Genomic DNA, 15,797 nt, shown 5'->3' on the forward strand with positions numbered 1-15,797 from the left:
CTAAACTAATCACAGTCTTTTAAAAAAATAGAGAACATTTTTAAGAAGGCTTTTAAACCTTGCATCTGCAATGATGCACCTACTATCAATTACAGCAGTGGTCACCAACTGGTCATGGCAATTGACTGGTCGATCCTAGAGGATTTCCCAGTTGAGCGTGTACTTCGTCGATGCAGTATAGCTGACTCCATGACTACCCTGACCCCACGCTGCTCCCAGAAGCAGCCAGCGCAGCCCCAGGGGCAGGCAGGCAGCAGTCTCCCTCTGTGTGCTGCTCCACTGGATGGGAGAGCTGCAGGGACAGTGCTTGCAGAGAGGGGCAGCGCGCAGAGCCATGTGCCCCCCGCTCTCCCCCCAGATTAATTCAACTGATTGTGCCAGTTGACTTGTTTTGAGGAATAATTTAAATTAACATTTCCCAAAAGGGGCCACAGGGTCGCACTGGCCCCTTCCTGGAGCCGTGCGGGGCCGGGGTAGGCAGGGAACCTGCCTTAGCCTCACCGCATCCGCTGCCAACCGGGAGCTGCCGGAGGTAAGTGCTACCCAGAGGGAGGCCGCACCCCAACTCCCATCTCTGAGCCCCCTGCCGAGCCAGCACCCCATAGCCCCTCCTGCATCCTGAATCCCCTCCTGCATCCCAAGCCCCAGCCCTGATCCCACTTCCAGAGCCAGCACTCTGTACCCCCTCCTGCACCCCAACACTCTGCCACAGCCCGGAGCCAACTCCTGCACCCAAACTCCCTCCTAGAGCTTGCACCCCTCACCCTCTCCTCCATCCTGCCCCAGGCTCAGCCCAGAGCCTCCTTCCACACTGCAAACCCGTTGGCCCCAGCCCAGAGCCTGCATCTCCTCCCGAACCCCAACCCCCACCCCAACCCAGTGAAAGTGAGGGTGGGAGAGAGTAAGTGACGGGTGAGAGGAGGATGGAGAGAGTGGAGCGGGGCTTTGGGGAAGGGGCAGGGCCTTGGGAAAGGGGCGAGGTAGATACCAGGTTGCCCTTAGATTCAAAAAGTGATCTTGGGCATAAAAAGGTTGGAGACCACTGAATTACAGGCATATAGGGTAGAATTTAGATGTCTAACTAGTTTCTTATACCTGCTTTAAATGCCAGCATAGGATTGGAGAGGCAAAGGCCTCCAGAGAAAGCCTCAGTATGCGCTTATGATGGGGTGCTAATCCTTCTGCTTATAGGGGAAGGAAAGCCAAAGCAGTCACATGCTGTTCTGAAGCTCCTGTTCTGCCACTTGCGATGCATGCTCGGAGAATAAGGGCAAACACTAAATAATGGCAGCAACTAAATCCTCAATCTATTAACTAGTAAGGTCTATGATCCTGGGTTTTACTTACAATTGCAATTTTTTTCATTTTGAACAATGTGTCCTTTTGCGTGAGGAAAATGCTCAAAGTTAATCACATAATCTGGGTTTGGCGGTTCATTTTTGTCAACCTCTCTCCCAACAGATAATTTTAGGTTTTTTATTTTTGCCTTTCAGAAAAACAGTGGGTTATTTTGAGGTAAAAAAATATTATTAAAAACAAAACACACAAGAACCCTGGTCAGTCAGAAAACATATTGCCATTCTGTTTTCACAAACATTTAGAGCTTATAGGTGGTTCAAGAAACAACTGAAAGGTTCTATGATCCTTTGATTTTTGGTGTGTAATGTTTAGTGTTGCTAGACAGACTATTTAAATATACTAACTGCATTTGGTATTGTGAATAGTAATTCAGTGTATGAGCACCCACAGCATCAAATGGGTTCCAACTACTACTATATATCAAAATAAACAAGCACACATACATTTAAGGTCAGGTTAAAATTTAGCTTATTGCATACTCTAGCCATCAGAATTGGATAATTGTTTAGATGCAGTCTACAGTGGTTATGCTGAAAATTAATTCACATAACCACAGACAAAACCTGCAATTGATAAAAGCATATATTGAAATAATTTATGTACGTTTTATAAAATTGTGATCTCCACCTTTCATCATCTAGAAGATGTTAGACATATAAATCTGGGTATCAGCATTATTTCTGCACCTTACACTACTGAACATGTTCCTCTGCTAAACTGCAGTGTCATTGCAAATACTCTAACCATTAAAGCACTGGAGAGCCTCTGCAGTCTATTATTTAAGCAAGACTGACTCCTTTAGGGGTTTTTAACATTTACCAAAGAAGAAAGAAAGGTCACATAATATTCTAGCTAGTTATTAAAAGGAAGGATCCCCTCTCATGGATGTTCATTTGAAGATTTGTGTGCATAACTAGCCTATAGAGTCTAATTTCTAATCCTCTTCTATCTGTTCCTTCAATCTGATGCTGCAGATCATGCTGCAAGAGGATTTTCGAGATCTGTATTGCCCTTGCAAATAATCAGTGTTCATGGTGCTTTCATTTCCTCCTACAAACGCTAAAATGTCTGGTGAACATGTCTACAACAAGCACCTGCAAGTATTTGTTCCAGGATAAAATTGTGTGTTACCCTAGCCTAAGCCTAACTGACAATCAATCAACTCCAGATAAAAAACAGTCCAGCACAGACATACCCTTTGGGCCACACATTCACCCACTCTTAGCTTCACACCTACTTTTATGTAGCCCCTTGAGTTTATTATAGTCTTTCCACTTCTTGATTGCGTTTTACCTGCTATTTCCTCTTCTTTCACATTTATCTTAACATTTTACTGTATTCTGTTTAGGTTTTTACACTGCACCCATTACTGTCATCTGTGACTCTTTTCCCATTATTCCTGCTTATGTTGGCTCCCTCACCAATGATTTCTCCAACCCTCCCTTAGCTCAACTGTTATATCCTACTTTGGCTGGTCTATGTTGTAAATTCTTTTGGTCAAAGGACGTTGTGCCTATTATTTTCCCTGCAGAGCACCATTAACATTTACAGTACTAACTATGTTTATCTGAAGTACACTACTCATATGGTTCTCGGCTTAATGTTCTCTGCTTCAACTAAGCAGACTCCCTAAATCCCTTCCACCAAACGTACAGAGTGCCATTGTAAAAGACTGCAAACTCTGCGTATCTTCCAAGGCAACAATTCCTTCTTCCCCTTTTCTTCTCACATTTTCTCAAAGAACTTACCACAGTTCAACAAAGCCAACTCAGTACCTCTAATAGTTCACTCCACTATGTCAAAATTAGCTTCTAAAAACTGAAATACACTAGGTAAAGGACAAACCTGAGATAACCCAGAATTCACATAGGATCAGACAGTCTGACCAATGGAATCACTGATATAGTCCAGAAAATGTTGGCCCAACTCCCCATGTATACACACTACCCTAATGTAACGGCATTGAATCTTCCTCTAATTTACATTCTGCATCATAAGCTGTTATAAATCAAGATGATATATGTGACGATCTGTATTCCTACATTCACCCCTTTTACAAGACTACGATAAATGTTGTACAAAGTATGCCCCGTGAGGTATCATTTGAAAACTCAATTTGCTGATCATTATTGTCCTGGTAAAATATCTGTGGCAACACTGCACGTAATGCTATAAAATTCCACTGTATGATATTACTGAGACATGTTCCAAGTTTAGAAAAGCAGGCACAAACCAGTTCCTCAGAGACAAAAGGCAAACTGACACCTTAGCCAGGTGTCAACAAAATCAAATTGACAATCACCTGGTTAACTGGCCATTCTTTGGCAAGGAAAAGGGTGCGAGCAAGAAATTTACATCTTGGCAAAGGAACAGCTGGAGGTTCCCATCCCCACTGACTTTCTGTCTCCTGAACCCCAGCTAGAGAGGATTTTCAAAGGAAAAAAAAAGAAAAAAAGAGAGAACTATAAGGGGAACAGATGACACAAAATACTCTTCCCTTTCTCTCTGTGCATGGCATCACCACCACCGGAAGGACAAGGAAAGTAACACTGAACTGGGGGAGGAGTCCTGGCTGAAAGGATTCCAGCCAGCAAGACTGTTGAAGCATGTGGTGAGAGAGACCCTTTGCTTTGAATTCATTTAGCTTGTTAAGTTAGACTTTAGTTGGTTTGTACCTTTTATTTTCTTGTAACCAAGTCTTACTTTTATGTCTCATTACTTGAAATCACTTAATTTTTTTCTTCCTGTAGTTAATAAACTTGTTTTTATCTTAACCAGTGTTTGGGAAACTCCATCTGAGATAACAGGATTTGTGCATATCATTTTCTGTTAATAAAATGACAGGCTTTATATGAGCTTGCATTGTTAATGAGAGTGCTGAGCAGTAGTAAGATGCACATTTCTGGGGGCAAGTCTGGGACTGGGAATTTGCTGGTATTGCTCTGCAATGTAATTCATGAGTGGCTGGCTATAGCACTCATACAATATAACTGGGAGTGATTTACATACTGGAGGCTGTGTGTGGGCAGTTCAGGAGTAGATGCTCTCACAGCGAAACAGTGTAAAAGGCACCCCAGGCTGGAGAATTGAGAGGACACAGGTGTCCATCAGTCCAGATTGTATCCTGGTAATGTCACAGACTATCATAGAAGATGCAAGTGTAAGCCTCCGATGGAATAATAAGGATACAAACAACCAAACTGCTTTCTGATATGTTCAAAAAAGATTTAATGGAATATCAGGGTGGAAGGGACCTTGGGAGGTCATCTAGACCAACCTCCTGCTCAAAGCAGGGCCAATCCCCAGACAGATTTTTACCCCAGATCCCTAAGTGGCCCCCTCAAAGATTGAATTCACAACCCTGGGTTTAGCAGGCCAATGCTCAAACCACTGAGCTATCCCTCTCCGACAACTTGGAGATATGGATCAAAATAATACCGTATATTGTGTTGTGTGCTCCAAGCCCCATCTGGATCCAAGGAAAAAAGAAAACTTGAAACGAGCAAACTCAAAATATACACTATATATTTGAATCAGTAAGTAGCTCTAAGATTCCCAAATTGAATAAGCAGCAGAGGCAAGAAGCCAGGACAGAACAAATTAGAGTAAAGATCTGATGGCAAACTGTAAGTGCATCAACACAAACTCCTTTTGCTAGCACAGGCTTGCACATGTATTGCACATTTCAGTCATCACAGAATTATAGAAATGAGAGAGGGAAAAACAAAAATGTAGTTGGTATTAAGTTTCTCAATCTCCCTATCTGTGTAGACTTGTTTCCTAGTGTTTTGTCCTGGCCATTTGTAAATGAATCAGGTGGCAGAACTTCTGTCATTTATCTTGGGAAACTATTCTACAGTCTAATACAAATATTAGAGTTTTTTTGATGTTCAGAACAAGCTTTCCTTTGCTTAATTTCATCTAGTTTCTCCTAGTTGTACCATTTTGGATCACTCTAAACAATTGCTCTCTTTCACTACTCTTACACAGCTGTTTTTACCTCTCCATAAATCAATGTTCTTTATTCGAAAACTTAGCTCCAATATGGATGTGATGCACAGCCATGACAATCTGGATCAAGAAACTAACTAGTCAATGGCCCGTTCATGTTAACTGACCTGCAGAGAAGAACAGATGTTTGATTAAGTTATATTTTAAATAAATAAATGCTTTAAGAAATTTAGTAGAACTTGTACTATTCTGCTACAGTGAGATCTTGCACCAACTTGCTCTGTTTGGCAGTCCAGATAAGTTCTGACTGGCAGTTAATTGTGCCATTCATAAAAACAGTGCTTTGATGTTTTTACAAGAAATCATGGTTTTGCATTTTGTATTTCTGGAAGCATTTTGTGTTTACATGGTTTGCTGCTGACTATGTAAATAAGACTGGTATTTTAAACTGCAAACATTCCTATGGGCTTGTAATTCCTACTCTAAAAGGTCCAGGTTTTATGCATCACATACAAGTTTTGGAATATTTAGTATTTCTATTTAGTTGCATTTATTTTTTATATAATTTACTGTATAAAAGTATTCCTTTATTCAACTGCTGATTTACTACAAGGAATCTCCACTGGGTTTTTTTATGTTTCCATTTGGCCTTGGATTACAATAGATACAGTCAAGAAGGGATGATAAAACCAGGTTATATGTTCCACCCTATGAAGGTTCCTCTGAACATTTCCCTGGCCTAGAGCAAGCTTGCTGTTTTGCACATCAAAATGCTTCTAGCTCAACTTTCAATTCAACTAAGAAAAAAATCCCACATTAATATTCATGTCTCTTTTGTAGGTGCCCATTACTTTCATGCTTGCTTTTTAAACATACAGCACTTGAAACAGAAGATCACAGGGGTTTAGGTTTTGTGAAACCCTAAAGAAATATTTCCAATTATTGTAAATGTTCTAAAAATATACAGAACTGTTTAAACACACCATTTAAGGAAAATTACCCAGAATGTGTCAAACGTATATCAATTTGTTTTGTACCATAGATAAAACAACTATATTCCTTTCTCACCTCTCTTTCTGGCCTTTGTCTACTGTCAGTATCTCATCAGTCTTCTCCCTCACACCTTAATGAACTGGACTTTCATCTTCTGTGTTCCAAGCCCGTTGTCTCTGCTCTCAGTTCTCTCTCTCCTCTAAGACCCCATCTTCCTGATTCCTCCATGCTTTTTTCCAGCCTCCCTCTAGTTTCTGGTTGCTACAGGCACCTTCTTCTCAATTCTGTCTCCTCCATTCTAAACCTGCTGCTGGACTATGCAGCTTCCCCCACAACAACATTTTCTAAGTGGTCAAAATTTTTCTAATACAGTTGCTTAAAGAGAGACACTTAAAGCTCTATTTCCTGGCCAGACTATATTTATTCATTTAGATTTGTAAAAGGTAACCAAGTCACGGGCTGAGAAATTCTGTTGCCACTACAAGGTTTAAAGATAAAACTTTATCTTTAAACCTTGTAGGGAAAAGTATGTGAACCTCCTCCACATGTGCCACACAATAGCTGAAATTCCCTTCTGAAAACAGAAGGACAAAACACTTATATGGCTGCCTATATACTGTAGCGATGGGTACATTACAAATATGTAAGACAAATCTTTCTATCGACATTGACTTGAGTCTGATCCTCAACCTCACTCCAGCCCCAGTATGCTAGGTAAAAATGCCAGAGCAGCGTAAAGAGTCTCTGGAAGTCCCAGCTCTGAGTGGGGAAGTATTGGCTGATAACAGCGGCAGGCTGTCCTTCCAAATACCCCCTCACAAGCCCAACTAGCCAAGGATCATGCCGGGGAAGGAAAAAGTGTCAGGACCAGGGCCACACACAGTGCTGTGGAGAGTCTGTCTAAATCAGTGGTGTGACAGACAGGGGCGGCTCTACCGTTTTGGCCGCCCCAAGCAGTCATGCGCGGGAGGCGCCCCGGAGCCGCGGGAGCAGTGGACATGACTGCAGAGGGACCGCTGGTCCCGCATGGCTCCGCTTGAGCTGCCGCAGTCATGCCTGCGGGAGGTCCAGCCGAGCCGCGGGACGAGCACCCCCTCCACAGTCATGCCTGCGGCAGGTCCGGTCGTCCCGGGGCTCCGGTGGACCTCCCGCAGGCATGATTGCGGCAGGTCCGGGGCCTTTTGCCGCCCCCTAGATTTTGCCGCCCTAGGCACCAGCTTGTTTTGCTGGTGCCTAGAGCTGCCCCTGGTGACAGGTTGGAGCACAGAAACTCTCTTGGGAGCTGCCACCCAATGTGCCAAGGCTACTTCTGCCCCTGCTTTCCTGCCCTGTCAGCTTACTACTTCAGTGCTCTGCCTGGTTTGAGCCAGACTCGCTAGCCTGCTGCAAACTCAGACCCAGGTCTGAATCACATCCCCCAACAGCTGTAGGCTTACCTGAAAGCAGCTAACAGAAGTGTTCTTGTCTTTAACACTCAGGTGCCCAACTCCCAATGGGGTCTAAAACCAAATAAATCCATTTTATCCTGTATAAAGCTTATGCAGAGTAAACTCAAATTGTTTGCCCTCTATAACACTGATAGAGAGATATGCACGGCTGTTTGCTCCCCCAGGTATTAAGACATACTCTGGGTCAATTAATAAGTAAAAAGTGATTTTATTAAATAAATACAGAAAGCAGGATTTAAGTGCTTCCAAGTAGTAACAGACAGAACAAAGTAAGTCACCAAGCAAAATAAAATAACACATGCAAATCTATGCCTAATCAAACTGAATACAGATAATCTCACCCTCAGAGCTGCTTCAGTAAGTTTTTCCTCAGACTGGACACCTTCCAGGCCTAGGCACAATTCTCTCCCTTGGTACAGCTCTTGTTCCAGCTCAGGTGGTAGCTAGGGGATTCTTCATGATGGCTCCTCCCCTTTGTTCGGTTCCACCCATTTATATAATCTTTTGCAAGAAGCAGGAATCCTTTGTCCCTCTCTGGGTTTCCACCCCCTCCCTCTCAATGGAAAGACACCAGTTAAAGATGGATTCCAGTTCAGGTGACATGCAAGACTTCATTGCCTACTTGCCAGCACACACTTATACAGGAAGATTTACAGGTAAAACACAGCTATCTGCAGACAATTGTCCTGGTTAATGGAAGTCATCAAGATTCCAAACCACCATTAATGGCCCACACTTTGCAAAATTACAATAGGCCCTCAGAGTTATATTTCATATTTCTAGTTTCAGATAGAAGAGTGGTACATTTATACAAATAGGATGATCACACTCAGTAGATTATAAGCTTTGTAATGACACCTTACAAGAGACCTTTTGCATGAAGCATATTCCAAAGTTACATTATATTCACTCTTTAGCATATTTTTATAAAACCATATAGACTGCAACATCACAAGTGGTTTTCAAACTTTTTTTCTGGCAATCCAGTTGAAGAAAATTGTTGATGTCCATGACCCAATGGAGCTGGGGATGAGAGGTTTAGGGTATGGGAGAGGCTCAGGGCTAGGGCAGAGGGTTGGGGTCAGGAATGAGGGGGTTCAGGATGTGGGAGGGGTCTCTGGGCTGGGGCATGGGGTTGGGGTGCAGGAGGAGGTCAGGGCTCTGAGCTGGGGTGCAGGAGGGGGCTCTGGGTTTGGGGGTTCAGGGCTGGGGCAGAGGGTTGGGGTGAAGGAGGGGGTTAGGGCTCTGGGCTGGGGGTGCAGGCTCTGGGGTGAGGCTGGGGATGAGAGGTTTGGGGGGCAGGAAGGGTCTCGGTTTTGGAGATCTATTTTATTTTTCACTTTCACCTGTATTAGCTATCTTTTCCACTGTTGTTTCTCCAATTCATACCACAATCTTACATCCCAATTGGTTCCAAAAGGTGTATGTTTTTCTTCGATCCATTCAACTCTCAATGCTCCATCAAAAACTCTCACTTTCATTGCTACTTTCTATTCAAGCCTCCAAAACTTTTTGCCCTTGACCCTTTAATTTACATGACAGCTTTTCACATAATAGATTTTGTTCTCTACCCACCAACTTCTTCAGCCTTTCCTTTCCACATACACCACACTTTCCATATTACAGTAATATCCGCAGTGAGAATAGCAGGAGAAGAAGTTGTCATCACTCAGTGCGTTCTGTTAAATGAGCCATCCTTACAGGTAAGCTAACACTACCATTGAGTTTTCGGTCACAAAACGTTGTGTGAAGTTAATTTGTGCATCTGCTGGTCATATACTGTACCTTACTCTGTCCAAAGCCTGTAGCAAATTTTGATTTCTCTGTCAATCAATCTAATGAATTTACGCTATTAAATGTCTCTTTAGTGGTGTTTTTGCTAAAAAAAATGTTTTGCTGATCTTTATATTGGTGTAAATGGCATCTTACTGACCACTTTAAAAAAAAAAAAAAAAAAAAAAAAGACAGGTCCCTTCCCAGAGTATTTTTTACAATCTAAATTAAACAAACAGCACGGATGTCAACAAACAGGAATGGCGAGATACTGAGGGAAAGGGAGAAAATGACTATAACAGTGAAAGATCATGCTACTCTAATTTTTATAAGCATCTTAGTAACCCCTTTCTGGGATAATTATGTTTTAAAATTAACATATTCATATTTGGGGACATTGTCTAAAATGAGGACCTGACTACAGATCAGTGATATTACTTTATCCAGCAATTAAGTTACAAATCAATTCTATTTATTCTAAGGCAAAATATTAAACAACTACAGCAATAACTATATTTTGAAACAGCTGAAATAAAAAGGTCTCAATATATTTTAATGGTGCAAGCAAACACCACATAATTAGGGCTAACATTCTTCCTTATGCCTCACCAAAATTCTGAGATCTTATGTTTAGACTTATAAAAAAAAAAAACAGAAAAGAAGCCAAGTTAGCCTTAATTGTGTCTTGTTTAATTGACAATTTGAAAAGCAAACTCTTTTCTCATGCGGCTGTTTTTTAAAATTATCACGTCTTTATTTCTGAACTGTTCTTTTTCCTCATTTGACTTTTTTTTTTTTTGCACACATCTGAATGATTTTGGATCAAGTACTAAGTATAGTTGCTTAAAGCGGAAAAGCAGTACTATGAGCTCTTACAGGAACATTTTATAATTCAAGCTGTTATGCTTCATACAAAAAGTTAACAAGGAGAAAGCTGTAATCACATTATGAATTGAACCATTTCAAAACTGAAACAACGCAGGAAGTAATAGAAGATCCAGATGAACATTTCTGTATGTGTTCAACAAGCACTACAAGAGGAAGGCTGAAGAGTGGTCAAGATGAATATTTGCAATGCAATTAGGCTAGACAAGTAAATCTGAATGTATGCCAGCTGCAAGGGCTTGCCCTTAATTCACACAATCAAATGTCTAGTGTTGCACAGTGTCTAGCATCACTACCAACAATCTTAAAAATCTCATCAGATAACTCGATGTTTACTGAGCATTTTAATCAGGGACTGAACACATTTCTAGCTATACTATGTAGCGCGCTCTCTCTGTTGGTCCACCACCATCTGTCACTTATAGCTTCCATAAATACAAAATTTTTCAATTCAAACAAACTCACTCAGCACTAAAACTAAGCTATCATTCAAATTTCGACATGAGAGCTGAATTCCTTTTTTAGTGTTCTTCAACTCTGACCCAGCTGTACCCCCTCCTTCACTGAAAAGGGCACAGACAACAACCCAGCAAGTGGGACAGGCAAAACAGACCTCCTTTGTTCACTTTTTTCTCTCTCTGTTTTCTATTGAGGTAAATAACTGAAAAGTTCAGCCAGCCTTCAGTGGCTCAGAAGAATGCAATATAGCTAGCTTGCAACTATGCTTTACTGAGCAACAAACAGTATGATGAAACTTAAGGAGCATCATTTCAATCTTAAAGAACAATGTACTAAAGCTTAGAATATCTTTTAAATAATAGTAGGAATAGTAAATATACAATATTAATCAAATATGTATACATAAACTGACAATATCTTTAATGTGACACACAATAGGCACTATTTGCTTGCTATCTTAAAATTCAGCAATCACTACTATAAAGAAAACAGATTCAATTTTTTACACACTATCAGCCCACTCAAGAAGGCAATATCAAATCCATTGCATATTGCAGAGCAGACGACCTGCTACTTCATTCCCTCAGTTTATACTCCTGAGATATATATTTTTCAATGTTGCTTTCCATTTCTTTCCTGCTCTGTACATAAAACAGAATATAAACATACACGCAATAAGAACCGTTACCAGCCTGTCTTAATGCCACTTAATAACAAGGTCTGGTTCGATTGTGTTTGGCTTTATCTGACAGCCAAGAAAAACACAGGGTTAAATAATCTCAATACAAGGTGATTTGGTGCAATTGGGGAAACTATAGAGTTACAGATATGCAAAACAGATTTATTTAGCATTGCTTTTTGGTATTTATACTGTATTTGAATCTGTGTAATAGGCCAATTAGCCTTTTTAGGACAATATTTCTTGTATTCAAATAGTAACTGTAGAGATTCACTTCTCTGGCTTAAAAAAAAATCACCTTTGACGACTTGAAATTTGAATCCTACACACCAATAAAACAAGTAAATTAGGGTGATGCTGCCGCTCTCCCATTAATCCTTGTGAACAATTATGATCTTCTAGCTAAATCTTATGCTGTCATCTTTGCAGAGTCCACAGTAGAAGGCAATACCCCAACACAGCAGCACCAGCAAAGTAGTAAACATCCACCTGAATGTTTACACCATTATCCTTTTCTCGCTTACAAGCCTTCTCTCTAACAACCACAGAATTAATATCAATTAGACAATCTTTTCCACACTGGAGATAAAGCATGCTAATTAATGGCCAGATTCTGATGCCCTTACTCAGGATGAGTGTTCTCTTATTTTGCCAGTATTCCCACTGAGGTTAGTGAGACTAACTGCATAGTAAGGGCATCAGACTCTTACCCTATATATTCTCCCAACTGGTAATATTTAAGTTTAATGACCTCAGCATAAAAAAAATCCTATATTTACATGAATTTTACATCAGATTAGATATCATTTCACAGATATTTCTGACTTGAAATATTTGTTTTTGTTATTTGTATTAAAATATTCACTTGTTTAACAATAAGTCATTTGGTCAGTAATTAAACATTTTAAAATTAGTACAGCCATCAATCAATTGCATATAGATTTCCCTGAAATGCTTGTATTATAACCCACCTCAAATACATGGTAATAAGAAATAAAATAGTTTGAATTAAAAATAGGATGTCTGTTGCCCCTGCAAATTGATTGTCAAATAAATTCTTGCATCAATATTGTACTATCTGAACAATTTCTTCCATTTTTCAGCTCACATATTTATAGATAATTTGTTGACCAAAGTTAGAGATTTTTCTCTCAGCACATAGAGAACTGAAATCTAAATTGAGGGTCAGGTGCCTACTGACACTGAGCAGTGCCCAGCTCTGCGCCTAGCCTATTGATTTCAGTTTCAAAGTGTAATATTAATTATATCAAACAACTGGAAAAGATGAAGTTGATCATACAGTTACTGGAATTAATGGAAGTTTTACTATTAACTTCAATGAGTGCAGGACTGGGTTTTAAAGTTTTATCCACTGTTCCACACTATATACTAAACACATTTTTAATTTGAGTCTAAAAAGCAAAATAGAGAAGAAAATACTACAAGGCTGAAGAATGGGAACACCATAAGGAAAGAGCTAATCTTCACTGCCTCACTCAAAAGGTTTTGTCTGAGTAAAGAGTGCAAAATTGGACCCTATGTAAACAGAAAAATTCACATCCCTGATAGCATTAGACTCCCATTCTACAGTCTCACACCATTTGTATGTCCTTTACAATACAAACACCAAAGAAATGTATTGCACTACCTTTCTTAATCGAATGACCAATATAGAGCAGCACTGGAGATTTGACTGAAGCACAATATTGTCTTAAATTTTTAACAGCTTGGAAGTCTTGTGAATTTTTTCAGATAATCAGCTATAACTTCCTATTGAACTCCAAGGCCTTGATTGAAATACATTCAACACTTCAAAAATAACCTTTTGTGCTTAATGGTATAGGAACAGATCAAGGTCAGGTTAATTATTACTTTTTAACTAAAAGGTAAATACATTTGCCACACAGACTTTATGTTCATTTTCTGCCAGTTACCATTAAAAGGGAAGAAGCAGAGAAACGGTGCAGATGAACACCTCAATATCTATGTACCCTTAAGCTCCTGCAACCAATTATAGTGTATACAGTATTTACCAGTATGTGCATATAAATTTAACCACAAGGAAAATGCAGAAAGGCAGTTATTGATGGAGCTGCAGGGCATCTTTGGGTTAAAAATAAAATGGTTCTACTGACTACACTGTACACTCTCAAACTACAATGACATATTTGACAGGTTTCAAATTAAACTCGATTGTGATGGTCTAGTTCCAATGTCCATCTGTATAATAGGATACAGCTACGATGAAACAATAGCACTAACTATTGATAATTCACTAATGCTTTAGTAGCAGTGAATGATGCCCCAGCAATAGGCTCAGTACTCATCAGAAAACTGCTCTACAGTCAGGAAAAGCGTTTAGCAGCGTGCATGGGGCTCTTCAACCCTAATGCTAGGCAGTTTGCTACTTCAGCATAGACAGCTCCTTCCCTCCGTGTATTGTCAGGGAGACAGAAGCAGGGGGCGGGTGCGGGGGAGGAGAGGGCAGCAGCTACAGCGGCCTGCCTGAGCCAAGGGAGGCAGCTCCTGTCCCTCGCCCCTGCGCATTGGCAATCCACTGACGTGCACGGGTGGGAAAAGGCGGCCTGCGGGAGGCAGGGGACGAGGGCACCCCGCAAAGCAGGCAGCCTGTTGCCCGCTTCTCTGCGCGTGAAATGGCGACCTGCCCGGCTCAGCGTGCGGGGCTGGACCCGGGCAGCGGGGAAGGAGCGCGAGGCGCGCAGCGTCTGCGGCCATGGCCGGGCGGGGGCAGCAGGGATGGGAGAGACTCTCCCAGCACCAGTCCCGTCCCCCGCGCCCCCGCCCGGGTACCGCACACCGGCCCCCGCGCAGCTCCAGCAACCTGCCGCTCGCAGACCGCGCCCCGGCTGGCCCCAGGCAGCCCTCCCGGCCCGCACCTGTGGCGCTGCCCCGGCGGGAGCGAGCCTGTGCGGCCAGGGCTCGGGCCAGGCACGGGAGCCGCACAGGCACCCACGCCCCGGGGCGGCGGGCGGCGGGCAGCGCACCCACGCCGTGCGCACGCCCCGGAGGCGGGTGTGTATAAATAGCTACATGCAGCCCGCGGCCACGGCGCTCCCAGACCCCGCGGGACGCGACACGACGCGGGCCTGGCTCGCCAGCCGCCCCGGAGCAAGCCCCACCGTCCCGCTGACCGCCCTGCGCAGCCCCAGGAGCCCGGCGGGGACGGTCCCGCTGGCGGGGCTGGGCATTTGGGGGCAGCCGGCGCGGGACGCCGGGAGGCGGAGGGGCGCGGGTTCCCCATGCCCGGCACTGCAGCGGCGCCGCCTCTCCCCGCTGCCGCAGGGCACGGCGAGGCGGGGGCTGCTCCCCAGGCTCCCCCCGCGGCCGCGGAGGCTACTCACGGGTGGCTGCGGCGCCGCTGCCCGGCTCGGGACGGTGGTAGGCGCGCAGCTCCCGCGGCGAGCCCCCGGCTCTGCTCCGCGCTCGGCAGGCTGGCGCAAAGCGCTCAGGCAGGCGCGCTCCCGAGCCTAGCCCCACCGCCCCGACAGTGCCGCGGGGCGCGCGCCCGGTGGAGGGAGCTGGGCAGGCTGGGGGGCGCGTGCACGCCGGGGAGCCGGACAGACCGCGGCGGCCGGCGCGAGCTGATCTCCCCGAAGCACCTGATAGGGTGGGAGGCGGCGGGCCTGGCCGCCTGGTCTCGTTAATGCCACGGTGCGCGCGCCCGGCTCAGGGGCTGGGGCAGACACGTGAACACAATTGCCCCTGCAGCTTGTCCCAGCCGGCAGAACAGCCGCTCGCATCCCGGGCGTATGCCCTAAAGCATCTGCAGCTGACACAAGGACTCCCAACGCTGCGGGGAGGGGCTAGTCCACCTGAAACGTTTTTTTCTAAACAGCCTAGTCCCTCCCCCAGTGTTTAGTAAAGAATAAACCAACTCGCCTTTTCTTAGTCCGTATGAAACTGGCATGAGAGGGAAGCGAGGGGGGTGGATGCTCTTCCCGCAGTAACAGTCAGGCGTTGTTAATAGGAAGAGAGGTCCCGATTCCGCAAAGGGACCCGCCCAAACAGACCTTTACACCCAATTCAAAGACTTTTTTGATCTCGTAGTGTCCCTTTAAACAGATAATTTAGAGCAGTTCCTAAATGGAGCTAGGGATTATTATTAAGTGTATTACAATAGCACTAGGAGCCCTAGTCATTACACATGACCCTGTCGTGCTAGGTGCGGCAATTGCAATTGCTTGCAATTTAAGTAGTGCTATTTTACTCCCGGAAGCTGACTTTCCGAG

The 15,797-nt window shown here is 43.5% G+C and overlaps 1 protein-coding gene across 15 annotated transcripts in view; it reads right to left on the bottom strand.

The window, feature by feature from the left end:
- The window catches only part of NRCAM (neuronal cell adhesion molecule), a 295,081-nt gene extending 279,753 nt beyond the window's left edge, over positions 1-15,328 (bottom strand). For 5 of the 15 annotated variants that reach the window (XM_039506322.1, XM_039506283.1, XM_039506311.1 and 2 more), the window contains exon 1: positions 14,910-15,065. The gene's annotated coding sequence lies outside the window, so the exon portion shown is untranslated. Of the gene's footprint in view, positions 1-14,909; positions 15,069-15,167 lie in introns of those variants that run through there. The other 10 variants (XM_039506292.1, XM_039506353.1, XM_039506344.1 and 7 more) reach the window with 7 other exon arrangements.
- Between the last annotated feature and the right edge of the window lie 469 nt (positions 15,329-15,797).

Source organism: Mauremys reevesii, linkage group 1 (assembly GCF_016161935.1).
Source record: "Mauremys reevesii isolate NIE-2019 linkage group 1, ASM1616193v1, whole genome shotgun sequence".
In the NCBI taxonomy this organism is placed as follows: domain Eukaryota; kingdom Metazoa; phylum Chordata; order Testudines; family Geoemydidae; genus Mauremys; species Mauremys reevesii.